Consider the following 12,337-nt stretch of genomic DNA (forward strand, 5'->3'; position numbering starts at 1 on the left):
GCGGGGGGGGGGGGGGCAGGACTTGCGGCCCCAGCCCCCGCCGGCCTGACTTCCAGCCTCCAACCCCGGCCCTGCCCGCTTCGGCTCCCCTCCGGTCCCCCGGCCCCTTGCCTCCCTCGTGGTCTCTGTTGTCTGCCCCGCGCCTCATCCTGGCTCAGGGTGACGCCTGATACGCCCTTGATTACTGGGGGACTAAAGGGACAGGGAGTGCAGCGGTAATCGATTGTCCACCTCTCCCCACGTCCGGAGTTTCCGAGAGCGCCCTCCATCGTGGAATTGCCCATAAGCTTTACAACAGGTCTTTGCCCATAGACCACCCCCTCCCTCCCAAAACAACCTCTCAAAAGAAGAGGGAAGAAGTTTCCAGAAATCCAGGAGGGTGGCCTTGGATCTTGGCCGGGTGGAAGCCGTGGTCCTGCCCTTGGCCAGTCAAGCCTTCCTCCCTGGGATGGGACCAACTCTGGGGAGGCATTCTTGCAGGGGAAGAATGGTGGCCCCGGAGAACTGAGGCCGGGCCCAAGGCGGGAACTGGGTCGGCGGCTTTCATATACACAAGGTTTCTCAGGCCCTATGCCTGGCCTCTCTACCCCTTGGAGGATTTCTGGACTTCACTGCTCTGCGTCCGGAGAAGACTGGGCTGGTCCTACCAACGCAAACAACAGGCTAGACCAGGTAACGGCCCCCTGCACCAGGCAGCTGCCCAAGACTGTGCCCGGGCACCTGGCACCCCCACAAGACTCCTCACCCACCCCATCTCTCTGCAGACAGATGTGTGTGGTTCCCCACTAGGTTCCCCCAACCGGGACCAAGATGGGGCCTCCAAAGGAGGTAAGGAGAACCTTTGGCAGGTGCTTGAGGACACTGACTACCCAGGAAGTGGACACAGGAGGGATGCCCCCCCCAATTTGGGGCTCGTCACAGGGGAAGGGTCCTGACAGCCTTGTGTTCTCATAGCAAGCTGAGGAAGGAGAGTGTGTTAACCCCACAGTGGGAGTGCGCCCCGCCCAGGTGTCCCACAACAAGGCCACAAAAAGCCCAAAGATCTATGTGTCACCAACTGATCATTGTAAATAAAGTGGACCTGCTTTTTCATCCTTGTCACCACTCCTGTGTTGTGTTTGATGCCAGGCCCGCTGGGGACAAAAAGACTATCATCAGTACCCCAAGGGACAGGAGAAGTGGCCCTCTTAAGCAGCCAGAGCCAACCCTGCAGGATTGGGGAGGAGGGGCTGCTTCCAGGAAGCTGTTCCCTTAATGTCAGGGAAGGAGACACTAGCAGGTGTGAGGTCGTACCTGCCAAGCCTTGGAGGAGCGTCAGCTGTCTGTCTGGGCCGCCCAGGACGTGTCTGCCTGGGCACTCGCATGCGAGTGTCCCTGAGACATTTGGCAGGGAGGGGGCACTGGGCTGGGGACTTGCCATCGGCCACACGTCTCTGAGAAGATTCCTATGTATGTCAAAGCATGTGATATATATATACTGCATCTCCCCGGGGACGAAAGTGGGGCTAGGTCGTAAAGGAGAGGGGCGGGGAGCCCATTTTTCCTTCAGGGGAGCTCGAGACGTCTGTCCAGACGTCTATGACAGTGCGAGTCTTGAGCTTGGATATCTTCTTTATTCCTGTGCTGAGCCGGGCACTGATCCCAGACTTCTCCAGAGCCCAGACAAGTGGCCTCTGCAGCGGCCAGCAGTCAGGACGGTCCTGTTTCCTGGAGCTACTGGAACAGAGGGTCCCACAGCCACTTCACCCGGCAGAACCCAGGCCGGGTCGGGGGACTTTGAAGGGGAAGCTGGGGTTGACGCCACATGTTGGGGAAGAGGGTACCCTGCACGTTCATTGCCTCCCTCTCACGCACGGGCAGGGGTTTTGTTGGTGTTTCTCCCCATTTGCAGGAAGGGCAGAGGAAGCGGGAAGAATGTCGGACCTGGGAGACCAGGATGGGCTGCGGGTGAGGCAGCCGCTGGTGTTTGAGGCAACCTCACCCAGAAACAAGGTCACATGCGTGCCCTGTTTAGTCAGACTCAAGCGGCAGATGCTTACTCGGCACTTGTGTTGGGACAGGCACTGAGCTGGGCACTGGGGGTCCAGGAGTCCCTCCCCTGTGGCCCTTTACGGTCTCAGGTGAGATGCACGTGATTAAAGGAACCATTGCCGTGTGATAATTCTCGGGTATGTTCTCAGCCTGAGCTCCTACTCCACTTTTCTCTGGCGGCCTCCCCAAACACACACCCACACACCCTTCCTTCCCTCCTCCACAATACACCTGGGTTGAGGAGACCAGGGTGAGGGGACTCTGCCTCCTTACCAGCTGTGTGGCGTTGGGCGACTCACTCAGCCTCTCTGAGCCTCACCTTTATCAACAGTAAAATAGGGACACTATCCACCTCCCAGGCTAATTGTAAGAAGGAAATAGGATCCCATCTGAAAACGCGTTGGTAAACGATAAGACACATGTGGAGAACAACCATTCTACCCGGAGGGCCCTTCTCTTCAGATTAAGACTTCAGTGTGTTTCCCCACAGCCCCACGCCACCCCTGGCAGCAGGGATCATAAGCCGTCTTCCCGGCCTCGTCTCCGCTTTCGATGCGTGTGGTGGAGGAAGGACCCAGGGCAACTTCTGTCCATCATCGGATTGTGTCTGAGCCACAGCACAGCACCGGCTGCCCCCAGGCCACAGAGAGGGATCTCTCTGGGGCTGCTCCAGCCACCAGACCCCAGGCAGCCTCACCACCAAGAGAGGGAGACCACTCCCACCTCCATCCCCGCACTGACCTTGGCTTTCTCCCTGGTCTCAGGCACAAGATGGAGAAGAAACTTGAACCACTAGTCAAGCTGTCTGGTGCCCCTACATTACCTCTCCTGCTGGTTTCAGATCCCCCACCCGTGAAATGCAAATTGAGCGGGTTGGGCCAGTGGTGTTCAAACCGTGTTCCCCTGATTCCCCGGGGGTGCCCAGGGAGCTGCTGTGGGGAGTGATGGGGAGACAGAATGGGGAGCCCCCCCCCACAACCTACTTTAACTGAAGCAGCTTATCTGTTTTCTCTTTGGGGGTTTCTGGGATCCCATTTGAATAAGGGCGTCCTCCCGATTTGTCTTGCTTAAGTTTAAATCGCTGGGTGACACGCTCCATAACCTCCCCTTCCAGGCCTGACGCTGCAAGTGTCTAAGGCCCCTGGGGCTGGTGAGGCCTGAGGAGTAATTCTGGTGCGTGTCAGTGCGACAGTGGGGAGGCTTTCCAAGAACACACAGCCGAGGGCTGTGTGGGAAGTGTATCTCAGCTAGACCCCTCTTCACTTCCCCGCCCCCTTCAGTACCTGGACCGTGGTGGGGCAGAGAGTGGTGCTCAATACTAATTTGTTGAATGAGTGCATGAATGAGTGAGCCAGATGGAAGGCCCATCACGGGATAGGGAACCAAGTGGGTGGAGAAGCATTCCTTCTGCCAAGCTTCTGCCTGGAGATGCTGACGGAGAACTATATCCTCAGATGCCCTGTTCAGATGGATGGCTATTCTTGGGGGGGAAATCAGCAGTCTGAGATGGGACCAGTGGAGGAAACTGAAGCCTCCGTCCATGGAGTGTGCTCCAAGCTCCAAAGCCTCAGGACTAGATCTGCTCTGTGGACTAGACCAGCACCCAGCACAGGACTGGCACTCACCATACCAGCTCCTGGTGGTGACCAGCCACCCTCCAGGCATGCTGGCTGGGCAGCAGGAAGACCATCCCGATAGCTGCAGACTCTGATTTAACACACAGGCAGTTAGGGGCGCCTGGGTGGCTCAGTCAGTTAAGCGTCCGACTTCAGCTCAGGTCACGATCTCACGGTCCGTGAGTTCGAGCCCCGCGTCAGGCTCTGGGCTGATGGCTCAGAGCCTGGAGCCTCCTTCCGATTCTGTGTCTCCCTCTCTCTCTGCCCCTCCCCTGTTCATGCTCTGTCTCTCTCTGTCTCAAAAATAAATAAACGTTAACACACAGGCAGTTAAACCTGGCCTTGGGCGTCAGACACACCCGAATACCAGTCCCAGGGCTGCCTTTTGATGTCCGTAAAACTTTGGGCAGGTTTCTGAAAGCTTCTGGAGCCTTGGTTTCCCATCTGTAAAAACAGGGATAGATGAGTCTGGGTCTTCTACGGTTGTTAGAATGATGTAAGGCACTGCGTTGGGGTAATTTACTTAGCACAGGGTGCCTGATGTACCCAGGAAGTGGTAGCTGATGCTATTCCGGTTATTATTAGCATTTCAGCTGACACTGCTAACCGACAGCGTTGGGCTGAGAGCAGGTGCCTGGTCTCTGAGACACTAAACATGTTGCTTATTCACACCCCAGGTTGGCTCTCCACCTAAAGTCCTGTCATTCAACTACAGCTTGTCTCATTTTTATCTCCAGTTATTCAACTAACATAAGCCTGATCACCTTCACACTACATTAATATCTTATGCTTTTTGTATATCCCTTTCTTTTTGCCTTAGCTCCCAGCACAATGCCAGGCACACAGCAAAGCACTATGAGGTGAGAGAGAGAGAGAGAGAGAGAGAGAGAGAGAAAGGAAGAAAGGAAGGAAGGGAGGAAGGAAGAAAGAAAAAGTGAATGGTTGTTGCGGACAGGGACGTTGACACATAGCCTTCCCAGCCAGTTGGGCAGGCAAGAGATTGAAGGGGAAGCTGGAGGTCAAGCCATCATGAGGGAGCCCTCGGCCGGAAAGAGTGGACCAGTACTGCTGTGTGCTGGAACGCCCTGGCAAAGAGGCTAAAGGATTGTCCTGGAAAACTCGGGCAGATCTTGGTTTTGCCTGCCCAGCATCCCGCCATTGCCCCGTTTTGGTGGAGTCGCCTTCCTCTTCCTCCTGGGCACACAACTAAACTCCCCCATTCTATCCCCGCCCCCACCCACCCTCTACGACCTACCCCTCTCCCCCTCCACCTCCCCATCCCACCCCACCCCCAACTCAGAGGTGTGGCCACGTGACTGGGTTCTAGCCAGTATACAGTTGATGAATGTCACCTTGGGGCCTGGACCGCAAAACATCACCTTTGCCTTATTTTCCTGCCTTCTGGCTGGATGCCATCACCCAGGGTGTCCTTGGAAGCTGTGGATCCAAGAGGACAGAGCCTCCACCAGCCTGGGTCCCTGAACGACCACATGAAGTGGAGCCCCACCTCTGCCACCGACAGGAGCCAGAAATACAATTTTCTTGTTAGCCACAAACACATCAGGGTTGTTTCGGGCAGCACATAGTTTACGCTACTCTTGTGGCCCACTGCCCCGACGCTCCCGCTGAAACCACGATCCACTGCTCTCAGAGCCTGGATACTAATGGAGCTGACTTCACACACATGGGTTCCAAGGAAGGACATGTGATCCAGGCCTGACCAATCCGGATATCCCGTCTCCTCAGCTCCAGAGATTGGTTCTGGGATGGGCATTGGCTCGATCAGAGCCAGTGAAACTTAGTTCTGGAGCTACAGTTGAAACTTGACAAAAAAAGACACTCACTTTCTGCCAGAGTTGCTGAGAGGTGGGGAATATATCTGGTGTTGCTGGCAGCCATCTTGTCACCATGAGGAAAGAGGGCCCGAGAGCCCAGCAAGGTGAAAAGCAGAGCAGGACACAAAAAGAGCAAGACCAAGTCCCATGACATTGCTCGAGCCCCTGGATCCCACCGGACATGCCCAGCTCTGCTCTTGGTGTTTTCAGTTCCTTGAACCAATAAGTTGTACTTAAAAAAATTTTTTTTTAATGTTTATTTATTTTTGAGAGAGAGAGTCAGAGTGTGAGTGTGGGAGGGGCAGAGAGAGAGGGAGGCACAGAATCTGAAGCAGGCTCCAGGCTCTGAGCTGTCGGCACAGAGCCCAACGCAAGGCTCAAAATCACGAAACAAGAGATCATGACCTGAGCCGAAGTCGGATGCTCAACCGACTGAGCCACCCAGGCGCCCCATAAGTTGTACTTTTTGCTTAGGCCAGTGTGAGTTGGGCTTCCTGTCCCTCGAGTCAAAGAGAAACCTGGTCCCGCCATCACTGTTTTCATCGGGTCCCCCGGTCTGGAAAAGGGGGATCATCGAAAGGCTTCAGGGTCTGTCACGGGTCAGGTGTGGTTATGGGACAGCAGGACAGCTCACAAGATCCAAAAGCTCCCAGGCCCTTCCCCTCTGTGAGGCCACCCAGTCTTCTGTCCTGGCTGCCCCTCACACACCTTCCCAGTCTCCACTCTGTGGAGTGACTTCCTTCTCTGTTCACAGCACCCGTCCCTCCATGCCTTTGGCCGGCATGTGGCTCTGACCCCAACTCCACATGCCTCTTCAGTATCACCAAAGCCTCTGGCCTCGGTTCCAGTGCTAGAGAATGAAGCGGATCCGCGAGACCTCATCCCCCCCGTGGTCACCCCCGATCACGAATCCACCCTGGTCCGCTCAGCTGCAATGGAGGAGTAGGCTTACCGGATGTAAATTTGGCCAAGAAGCCAGTCTCTTAGGGGACCTTCAACAGGAAGGGTCCCTTCTGACAATGGAGCCCAGGTTGAGCAGGCTGATCTGGAAGGCAAAGGCCTGAAACCGCCTTTTATTCAACCCTGGATGCGGGCAAGTCACTTAACCGCTCCAAATCTCCCATTTCCTCTGTAATATGGAGGGTAACACTCCCAGCCACTCCTGCCTCCCAGGGGTGTCCTCAGGGGCCATTCAAGTGGGACCGAATGCCAGAGGGCTCTGAAAAGCAGCAGGTACCACACACACACAAGAGCCTGGGGCAGGGAGTTTCCTCATTGGCTCCAGGACAAGAAAGCTGGAGTGAGGCAGCTCCACAACATCCAGGCCGAAGGGTTCCCATTTGGAGGAAGGAGCCCGCTGCAAAGGAAATGAGCCCAGAGCACATAGCAAGGGAGGTTTAAAATAGACATCTGCAGGGATTTCCTGAAGGGGAGAGCCACATGGCCAGGAAACAGCTTGGGGAGCTGCGGATAAGCCCACACCTTTGCGCGTGCACACATACCTCCCCCCAGGGTGGACTTGGGGGACGCATCGTGCACCCCTGTCTGCAGTCAGAGGGGCCTCCAAAGGCCCTGGCACCTGGAGCTAGCTCTGAAGCAGGAACAGGGAAGAACTTAATCACACCTGGGATCTCCCACCCACAGGCCCTGGACAGACAGCCCCGGTGCATCGCCAGCTGCCAAAGCCATCTCAGATCTCATCAGTCAGCAGCCTTTGACATCCGGGTGTGGATGCAGGGAGGGGAGAGGGACATTCCAATAAGATCAAAGTGGACACTTCCCACTCACTCAGTCTCCAAAGGACAGGAGACTTACAGCAGGTCAACCCCTCCGCCAAATTCCATTAATGTGCAGGCACAGGTGGCAGGATGGGCCCTGGGAAGTCTCCCGCTATCCTTAGGGGAAGCACACAGGGGGATGACTTCCGAGGGTTAAGCATCGCCCACGGAGCAGTGCACGCGGTCAGTGGCAGGAGATGTCCGCAAGGATGTGTCCCCCAGCGGCCTGACTCCTTAGAGGTGAATTAAATTCTTTGTCTAAGGTTATAAAAGTAACACGCTTTCATTTGCAACTAGTGGAACCGCAAAAATGTAAGAAAAAATTAATACCCTCTCCCAAGCCCTCTCCATTCTCTGATCCCCGGGCCCTCAGCACACACACTGCTAGATAACTTCTGGTACAGCCTGGGGGTTCCTCCCTCCCACCGTTCTCCTTACTTGCGAACACAAATAAACCCACATGCACACATAGAGAGATGTTGCCGTTTGCCTTCACGAAAAAATGGAGTCGTTCTCAAACACATTCTGCAACTAGCTTTAGTCTTCTCACTTCCATCAAGCACTTCCCTCCAGCCCCCTAGATTTGATTCTAGATTTTATTTTATTTTATTTTATTTTTTGAACACTTATTTATTTTGAGAGAGACAGACAGAGCATGTGAGCAGGGGAGGGACAGAGAGAGAGGAGAGAGAGACAGAGAAAAAAAATCCCAAATAGGCTCCGCACTGTCAGCACAGAACCTGACTCGGGGCTCGAACTCACAAACTGTGAGGTCATGACCTGAGCTGAAACCAGGAGTCAGTTGTTTAATGGACCGAGTCACCCAGGCGCCCCTTTGTCTGGTGTTTTTAAAAGCACCAAATAAACACCGGCTGTGTGCAGATCTCCAGACCACGCCTCTGGGAACTGGACCACAAGTTCCTATGGGCCCTTCCACCTGAGACACCCCAGCATTATGGAGCTGGAGGGGCCCCTTCCCCGGGGTGAGGTCTAGGAAGAAGGAGGAGAGGTATGCTGAGCATATCCACATGTGGGCTGAAAATAAATAGAATCAAGAAAAGCTGGCAAGAATTCCTGGTGCCAGTAAGCGACCACTTCTGCTCAGGTCATGATCTCGCGGTTCGTGAGTTCGAGCCCTGCGTCCGGCCCTGTGCTGACAGCTCAGAGCCTGGAGCCTGCTTCCGATTCTGTCTCCCTCTCTCTGCCCCTCCCCCACTCACACTCTGTCTCTCTCTCCTTCAAAAATAAGTAAACATTAAAAACAATGAAAAAAAAAATCCTGGTGCCGGGATGTCTCAGCCGGAAGGGCCCCTAAAACTTGTGGTCCAATCCCCTGATTTACAGAGGAGAAGAGGGATTTGTCCAAGGTCACTCCCCCTCCCCCCCACCGCCCCCTTCCCCCTGCTCCCCAGTTGGAATCCTGGCCTCCCTGTGGGTTTCCCAGCAGGTAGAGGAGATACTGACCATCTGTCTAGGGCTTACTGTGCTCTAGGGATTGGGGTGCAGACCAGGGATCCATAGCTCGCATCCCTTCAACTTGCTTTTGATAAATGCTGCGTGCCTACTGCATGGTAAGCACTGTCCTAGGTGCTGAGGAGACAGTGGTGAACAAAATACACAAAGATCTTCGTGCCCACATCCTAGTGTGGGAGGGGCCAACAAGAAGCAAGAATCAGTGAATGAATAAATTCTGTTAAAAGGTGACACATATATGGGGGAAAAAAGAAAAAGTAGAGTGGTGTAAGGAAAGTGGGTACCTCCTCCCTCCCCTGGTGTCTTGAACGGGAAGGTTCCAAGGCCATCAAATTTCTGGGCTGGCAATGGCCATGCAGGCAGAAACTTGTTTAGAAAGTCACCCAACCCCTTCCTCCAGGACCGCAGCTGTGCTTGGCCCAGCCTCTCGTGCTGGCGGGTGTGGCCATGTGACCAAGTGTTAGCCAATAGACTGCGAGCTCTTTCAGGCCAGGCCCAGAAAACCTGCCCTGAACACAGTCTTGTTTTGCTCTCCCGCTTTGCTCTCCTGTTTTGCTCGCCACACACCCGCCAGCTGTGTAGAGAGGACACTGAGGAACCAGCGGACAGCAGAGCCACAAGATGGAAGGGGTCTGGCTCCCCGAAAACTGGGGGAAGGGGGAGTCCCTGAAGAGACTCCACCACCAGATTAGACTTTGCGTGAGAAATAAGGGGGATCACCACGGGGCTTAAAGACCAGGGAGGCAGTTTGCAAACCATTTCAGGCAGAGAAGAGAAGCCAGGGGCTTTTAGACATTTTTTGAAAGACTTCTCGAAGCCACGCTTCTCTTCTTTTCTCACTGTCTGCAACCTGCCCTACTCCTCAGCCCCCATTCAGCCATCTATGTGCATATTTACTCAACCAATGTATATCGAGCACCTACTCTATTCCAGGCACCGTTCGAGGCACTGGGGATACAGCAGTGAACAAAGCAGATGAAAATACCAGCCCCCAAGGGGTTTCCATTCTCTCCAGTCTACCAGTCATCAGACAAGAAAAAAAAAAAAAAAAAAAAAACTAAGAAAAGAGAACATTATTACTAGACCCATTTTACAGATGAGCAGCCTGAGGAGCAGAGGGTAAGTGACTTAAGTGGATATAAGTGTGACTGGCTGTAATCAAAGTGAACCTGGGAGCCTGGGAAAGACAAATGACATCTCATCATCTCACGAGGTGGGAACCTAATTGCCTTTACAAGGCAGTGGGACTCCCGAGGCCAGTGAGCCAAGGACGGAGGTACCACTCTGCCTCTCAGCAGCTGAGACGCCTAGAGCTTGTTTCTTAACCTCTCTGATCCTCAGTTTCCCCACCTGTAAAGCATGGGTAATCACATATTAACCTCCGTGGCTGATTGTTTTATAACGGTGTCTAACGAATTCTCTCTCCCTGGACCCTCTCCTTGTGTGGTCCCCTCTCACATGGAGTCGGAGCTCGGCCACGTGACTTCAGCAAACGTGACTGGCGCAAAGGCAACAAAACCGCACAACGGGGCGTGCTGCCTTGGAACTCTGCCGTCATACGGAAGACGCCCAGGCTGGCCTGCGGGAGACACGCGGCCCAGTCCGCAGTCAGTGCCAACCTCCAGACAGGCGAGTGAGCCCATCTTAGACCATTTAGCCCCAGTTGTACCCCTAGATGATTGCACACGAGGGACCCCAGGCAAGACCATCAGAAGAGCTGACAGCTGAGACCAGTCTACGTTTGCTGGCCTATAGAATTGTGAGCAAATGCCATGGGTATTCTTTTAAACCACTGAGTTTTAAGGTGGAATGTTTTACAGCAGTAGATAGCAGATTCCACATCCTCAAGGCACGTTTCTGAGGATTCAGTGAGAAAATGCATGGAAAACATTTAAAATCTTGTTTGGCACGAAATAATGGCTCGATGGAATGTAGTTATCATTAATACCGTATCATTTGGAGCCAGGTTTCTTAGTTCCGGGAACCCTGCACATTGGCCTCGTTAGTTACCCAAGCGTGCCCAGATTCTGGAGAATTCTGTGAGTTCACTGAAATCTGCCTGCGGTGGCTACAGACTGGGGGGGTTAAGAGCTACCTTGGGTGGACTTTAGCCTGACTACTCTTGAATGAAGAAAGAAAGGAATTACAGGCAGAGACTGAGTGGGTGGCCCCAACAGGGAGTTATTTAAGGTTAAGTAACCAACTGGTAACTCTCTTATGGACTCTTGGGTGTTTTCGGTGGCCCCGGAGTTTGCCCTGAACTGTACCTTGGAGGCTTCTTCCCTCCCTTCCACGTCTGTTTTATGAACCTCTCCTGTGTGCCAGGCACTGGTCTAGGTGCCCAGGACACAGCAGGATGTAAGGGAGACAAGCATCTATCTATAGGCAGAAGGGCAGTAAACCCATCACCGATATGCTATCAGACAGCAGTCACGTGCTGAAGGAATGTGGGTAGGGTAACCGCAGAGGGTGACGGGGAAATGCGGTCAGGAAAGGTTCGTGAGGCAGAAGCCATGTGAAGACCCCTAGGGATGTCCAGGGAGATAGAGGAACCCGTGCCAAAATTCTATGATGAGAAGAACCTTGGGGTGTTTGATGAGGCTGGCAGCCGAGGGGAGACTGGCCGGGCCTGAGGCCAGAGGGATGGGTAGGGCCACTCAGGCCACAGCAAAGACTCTGGGTTCTCTTCTAAGCGGTGGAAACATCTGGCATGCTTGCATTTTTGAAAGCTCACTCAGGCCACATTTTACAGGATGGGCTTGGGAGAGGGAGAGAGGAGGCAGGAGAACCAGTGAGAGACGTAGCTGGGGACCAGTGAGGTCTTGGAGTAGGGCTGGAGCCGTGACCATGGGGAGAAGCAGCCGGACTCAAGACCGAGTTTGAAGGCCGAGCCGGGGCTTCATGCTGGAGTGAGGCTGGGGATGAGGGGGAGTGAGGCATGGGGAGTCACTGCCAGCTTTGTGGCCTAAGTAACTGGGTGACCGGCCAGGCCTTTAATGGAGGCGCAGAGCGGGTGGGGGCAGGGCAAGTTGGGGGAGGGGAAAAGCAGTTCTGGTTCAGACCATCTTGAACTCAGATGCTAACAGACGTCTCAGCCGAGAAGCCAGTGGGGGAGCTGGATAGGCAAGATGGCCTCCAGGATCGAGACACATGAAGTCTGGACGCCATTATTCTAAAGCCGTACTTCTGGATGGAGTCACCTGGGAGAGGAGAAGATACAGACAGAGGCAGAGAGGCCCCATCGTGCTTGGTGGCTGAGCAGAGAAGGAAAGAGCCCAGGCTGCAGACACAGAGCGGCAGGAGGAAACCGGGAGGACAGGACTTCCCGGAAGCCAAGGGAAGAAAGTGAACAAGAAAAAGGGAATCCACACATCGAACAACACTTCGAGGTCGAGGACGATGACCTCAGAAACCTGACTAATGGCTTTGGCAAGATGGAGGCCACTGGTGACCTCAGCCAGGGTGACCCCGGCATTAAAGACAGGAGAAGAGGCGCCTGCATGGCTCAGTCAGTTAAGCGTCTGACTTCGGCTCAGGTCACGATCTCGCGGTTCGTGGGTTCGAGCCCCGCGTTGGGCTCTATGCTGACGGCTCAGAGCCAGGA

This window comes from Herpailurus yagouaroundi, unplaced genomic scaffold (genome assembly GCF_014898765.1).
Source record: "Herpailurus yagouaroundi ecotype Mexico unplaced genomic scaffold, PumYag 77, whole genome shotgun sequence".
Lineage (NCBI taxonomy): Eukaryota > Metazoa > Chordata > Mammalia > Carnivora > Felidae > Herpailurus > Herpailurus yagouaroundi.